This window comes from Rutidosis leptorrhynchoides, chromosome 10 (assembly GCF_046630445.1).
Source record: "Rutidosis leptorrhynchoides isolate AG116_Rl617_1_P2 chromosome 10, CSIRO_AGI_Rlap_v1, whole genome shotgun sequence".
In the NCBI taxonomy this organism is placed as follows: domain Eukaryota; kingdom Viridiplantae; phylum Streptophyta; class Magnoliopsida; order Asterales; family Asteraceae; genus Rutidosis; species Rutidosis leptorrhynchoides.
Genome location: NC_092342.1, coordinates 13637843 through 13644486, shown reverse-complemented (window position 1 = coordinate 13644486; position 6644 = coordinate 13637843).

Genomic DNA, 6644 nt, shown 5'->3' with positions numbered 1-6644 from the left:
TATAATAATTATGTATAAATTTTGGAAATCATTTTGAGTTAATTTGACTTTTGTTGACTTTTACATATTAGTCTCGAGCATTAGGATTGTGATACACTACTACTTGACCTAAATTGTTGATAGATATTGACCATTATATAAATATATATATACGTAATATAGGTTCGTGAATCCAAGGCCAACCTTACACCTGTTCAATGATGTTATATGTATTTTTACTACAAAATACAGTATGGTGAGTTTCATTTACCTTTTTACCCTTTATATTTTTGGGCTGAGAATACATGCGCAACTTTTATAACTGTTTTACGAAATAGACACAAGTAATCGAAATTACGTTCTATGGTTGAATGATCGAAACTGAATATGCCCCTTTTTATTAAGTCTGGTAATCTAAGAATTAGGGAACAGACACCCTAATTGACGCGAACTCTAAAGATAGATCTATCGGGCCCAACAAGCCCCATCCAAAGTACCGGATGCTTTAGTACTTCGAAATTATATCATGACCGAAGGAGGATCCCGGAATGATGGGGATATTCTTATATACAAATTGTGAATGTCGGTTACCAGGTGTTCAATCCATATGAATGATATTTTTGTCTCTATGCAGGGGACGTATGTTTATGAGAAATGGAAATATGAAATCTTGTGGTCTATTAAAATTATGAAATGATTATTTATGTTAAACTAATGAACTCACCAACCTTTTGGTTGACACTTGAAAGCATGTTTATTCTCAGGTTTGAAAGAGATCTTCCGCTGTGCATTAGCTCATTTTAAAGATATTACTTGGAGTCATTCATGACATATTTCAAAAGACGTTGCATTCGAGTCGTTGAAGTTCATTAAAGATTATTATTAAGTAAATGACAGATTAGGTCATTTATAGTTTGGATATTATGAAATGGTATGCATACATGTCAACTTTCGATGTAATGAAAGATTGTCTTTTAAAAATGAATGCAATGTTTGTAAAATGTATCATTTAGAGGTCAAGTACCTCGCGATGAAATCATATGTTATTGTATTCGTCCCTATGGATTGGGTCGGGTCGTCTCACGAGACATTAAATTAAAAAGGTTGAACATAACTTACAATGATTAAAAATAGCGTAGCGTTACACGGACAGAATTTCGACTTACACTCTTACAACATTCGCTAACATACCCTTATTATTAGAATTATAATTAAAATTAAAATTAAAATATAAATTATAAATATAAATATTACGATATAGATAGAGAGATGGATGGATATATGAGTGTGAAAAATGATCAGAATTCGGTTGGCTTTATAGGGAATTGAGTTCAGGGATACTCCGCGACTCGCGGCATTTTTTGCCTTCAAACTCCGAGAGTCGCGGAGTTTGAAATTCCAGCTCACAAACTTTGGAGTCTTTCTTGCCGACGGATTTTTATTATTTATATAATATATAAATAATTATAAGAATTATTTAAATATTATATTATATTTATGTGCATAGTTGACTTGTAATTTTTAGTCCGTTGCGTCGAGCGTTGAGAGTTGACTCATGTCCCGGTTCTGGATTTTCGAACGTCCTTGCGTACAATTTTATATTTTGTACTTTGCGTTTTGAATCTTGTACTCTTGTAATTTCGAGACGTTTCTTATCAATAATTGGAACCTCTTTGATTGTATTTTGTACTTTTTAGCTTTTTGGTCGTTTGCGTCTTCAATTCGTCGAATCTGTCTTTTGTCTTCACCTTTTATTATTTAAACGAATATCACTTTTAAATAGAACAATTGCAACTAAAAGCTTGTCTTTCTTGAGGAATAATGCTATGAAATATATGTTCGTTTTTAGCATTATCAGTGTACAACGAAATATATCACTAACTCTTGGTGGTATAGACACGTATACCCGGCCCCATCCCCCGCCCTACAAATAGATACATTATATACACACATGTATAATCATTCCACTCACCTTGGGATGCCCGCAAAAGTCATACATGTAAGTCGTCTCCAAACGCAACCGAGCAAGCTTTTACCTATAATACGCATATAGATATACACACAATCAACATACATTCTCTACGAGAGAATTCAACTTCAACACCCTTAACCGAGGGTTTATACCTACTACCACAATTCGCCCATTTAGACACCTAAAGTGGACTTCACCAATTACCACTACGGGTGGTAATTCCGACCCATTCAAACAAGTACAAATTTAACCTAAAAAAGTTTCTCACGATTACTTTCATTCAAAATGTCATTTAACGCTTGACACAATTGTTTAAACATCCATTTGATCTAAAATAGTGTCATTACCAATTTTGACCCATCTAAGTCAACCCATTTTGACAAAAGTCCCAAAAACATCTTTAATCACTAACGGCTAGTGATTAACTTTCCAAAATACTATTTAACACTATTATCAAACCTTTATATACTCGGTTCATCAATTCTCGACCTCATGACTTAGTTTGACAACAATTTGAGGTTAACACCCATTTTGACCAACTAACATGTTCTTTAAGAACATCAAAACACTATCATACTATAATCTTAGTGATTTACACCCATACCATGAAAAACACTCCCAAATTCGTCATCAAACCCGAAACCCACCAATAACACAATAACTAGTTACAAATAACCCATTTCACCATCTAAATGGGTTTTAACACTAACTAGCTCAAAACCCTAAATTGAATATCAAAATCAAATAATGAATATCGGAGTTGAGACTTACCAAAACTACCAAAAATGTAGCCGTGAACGAGGTGAACAACATTAACTCTTGCACCTTAACCCGAAATCAACATCCTTCTTCTTCAATGGAGCATTCCTCTCTAAAACTCTCCCTCTCTCTCTAGGGGTTGGAGTGTTAGTGAGAAGGTGGAAGAGGTGAAAATGAGGATAAGATAGAGGTTGGATCAGTTTTAGAGGCTCAAAACCGACCCCCAAGTGAAAAGACTCAAATACCCTTCATTAAAACATTGAAATTCCAACAGTTAGCCCGTCAGGCCATTTGGACGGCGTCCAAAATGGCTGGACGATGTCCAACCTTTCACTGGTGGACAGCGTCCCAAAATCTAGACGGAGTCCCACTGAACTGAGTCTGAAACTGAACTTGTTTTGGTCGTAACTTTCAAACCGTAACTCCGTTTTCGACGAATCAAATATCGTTGGAAACGTAATGAGATTTACTATCCAATGGTAAGTTTTAGAACCTTAACTCCAACTTTATTTAGAACTCAAATATACGCTTACATGCCTCGTATTTCGAATGTCGTTCGAAATAACACGTAACTGAAAAACGGGGTGTTACAACTCTCCCCCACTTAAATTGGATCATGTCCTCGTGATCCGCACCTACTCTAGAAGTCAGGCACTTCTCCCTCGAACATTTCCGCTTCCTGCGCGGAGTCACATAAGTAGTAATCACGCATTCGAATTTCTCTCTTAGTACACTAACGCATCATAATACAACAACCGTACTTTACAATAGTCCTAAAAGAAGAACAATTCACCGACAACCTTCGTCGTCACACCTCACAATTCTACGAAACACAACCAAGCCAGACATCCGTAACATCTTCTGCAATCCGAAGATCTCACCACACGCTAATAATCACTAGCGTGCACTACCGCGACAAGCGATATCTCATACACTCGAAGTCCATAATTCCCGCTTAGGAAAATACGAAAAACACCACATGTCTCTAGACCAAGAACCCAAACTTCCTCCGGCTCCATATCCGGGTCATCCTTCAACGAAGAAATTTTGGTAACCCCAAAATAAACACTTTAGAAGTAACACTTTCCCATCGATCGATCCGCACATGACTATCCGTCACTGGATTAATCCAGGACTACAACAATACACCACGAGTTAGACGAAACATCAACATATCATCATAGGGTTTCTCCTCTGAACCATACCATATGGCTTCCTAGTACTAGCATAGAAGCTACTTGTATACAAAAATCCCGTCAACGGTGAATCATCATCACAAAATTTCCGCAATTCGCCATACGACTCACAAAAATATTCACCACGCCGGGTGAACTTTCCTACCTAGACCGTCCGTTAAGGATGGTCTCGACATTTCAATGCAACTAACAGTCGCATCACTAGGGAACACACTCTCGCAAACGAAAAACATCTGCGTGTCTTGATGTGAGATAATCTGAATCAACACTCTCCGCCTCACATTCGTCCATAAAGTGGAATAATCCACTGACAATTTCCACGATCACATTTCCCGATAGGGAAAAATACTGTATTCACCACGATATCAAACTCGTACTCCCTCAACAGTACTATCCGAGTTTTACACAAACCTAAATTTATATCACGAGAGCACTTGCAACGACATCTTCATTCTCTCACTCCGAGATCTCAAACTTCACATTTGGTCTCACACCGCACAATCGTACTACACGACCACCTTTCATAAGAAGAATTTCACTTCCTTTGATCCCATCATCACAATCTTCACGCATAACATTCCGGAATTGTAACTCACAACCGTAATGAACGATCTCGAGTCGACATCAACAACTCGTCACTCTTCCTCGTTAGGAACTCCGAATACCTATTAAGGCTTAGCACGGTACACTCCGACACTTCGCTATATATAATACCACCGGAGCTTCCTCGGTCAGCAGTAAAAACTCCCCCACTTAGGATTCAGCTCCACATTCTAACCGCCGAGATGATAACATCCCGCGGAATTACATTCCACGAAATACATGACCATTCTCATTATTGGTCATACTCACCAAATCACTGCAAACTCACATTAGGCTCTCAGAGCCTTCATACACGATCACTTGAGATGTCGTACACGCGACAACTCCGCACCTCTATAACACAATTCACAACTCACAGCCCTTCATCGTTCGCGAAGCGAACTCCACCAAGGTCCTACATATGCCTCCAAGTCTAGGCATATGCCACTCCGCTTAATCAGTCGTGCATCTCCGTCGAGATCACCCGACCTTCCACTCAACGAACCTTTATCAATAATTGCCCACTCTCATGGAGAAGAGGGACCAATCCGACACAATAATCGCATCGACCGCAAAATTGACACTTCATCATAACCTTTGGCCTATCCGACCATTAAGTCCATCACCGGTCCACCGGTAATCTTCACCCGTCTATCACTTAAGAGTAATAAGATGCGCTCATCTGTCACTTCATAAGAAGTATTTACCGCAATGCTCTTAAACTTCGACTTTCACAACCGTCGAATTACTATCACCCGTCGATCACTATTATAATCTTCGCTGCTTCCAAGGGTATCTCACCGGCACCCTAAGCACAAAGTGAACACACCATCATCGGAGTTGAACATCACACTAGCAGGTATAAGAAGGCACCTGACGCAGTGTCATGCAGACTCCCGCCACAACCTACTGAATTTTAGAACTCGGTCTTTAGGTTCCATACACCTGATGTCACCCACTCCACAATAATGACCCGAAGTCATACCTACCAGACAAACCTTACGGCCTATTGTCTTATAGAAAGTCCCAAGCGATCACACGCTACCCACAATTTCCACAAGGCCAAATGATATAGCCTAACGAAACCCTTCATCTAACACTAAGGAGATGCTTGAGTACACCAAGTCTTACACCCTTCCACATATCGGCACAATCACAACAACAGGGGTATTCCGTTGGGAATGTTACCCTATAATCCACAACACACTAACACACTATCGTAAACATCGTCATATGGGTCCCACTCCCATGAGTTTAATGACCCAAAGACTCCTCGATTCGCCAATTCCAAGGCAACTCACAATTAGAATCCTAACACGATTCTCTAACCACACACACTCTCCCGAGTGTAACCCAACTACAATCATTAGACTCGTCGCATTCCTTTACGGAATTCAAGTCCTCGACGCACACACGCACGCACATAACTCGGTCATCCAAGTTACGATATATAACTACAACCAATGACAATCTTAATAGTGCGCCCACTACATAGGGTGGCTAAGTACGCACCAAACTCGTGAGTTTGCTCACTCACTTAACTAAGCGAATCTACCATAACACTTCTCGACTCGCAACGAACCCGATGTGCCTACAAGCACATCACCCGAGACAACTATCACCTATGAACCAATAAAGATTCCTCATTTATCCTGAATCTACCCCAACCATGCCACGTTTCCTCCATTCGGTACTCGTCATGTCATGCTTGGTGTCAAGATACACTTTCGTAATAATGGTGATCGGTCACTATTACAAATGCGTACCTTACCATTTTCACATGGCCACGCAAAGTACTTTACCCGGACTGACGCAAATTCACACAAAAACAACACGCGATAACTCCTAGTACCCGAATGACCAAAGTCCTTACAGTGAACTCGATCATTCAAAAACCGTCATCTTTTGAATCTCTCCAATAGATTCATCCCTTAGGACACCGCACCAAATAGATACATGTATATATATATATACACCTATATACAATATAATAATAAATGTACACAAGTACACCGCAACAACAAGTCAACCTACAACCTAGGTGACTATCACTAAAACAACGTCCAAGTTCGCCTACTTACATTAGGCACTAGCAATCTAAGGCACTAATTTACTCATGAAATAAGGCCCCACATAATCCCACATTGGACAAGCAC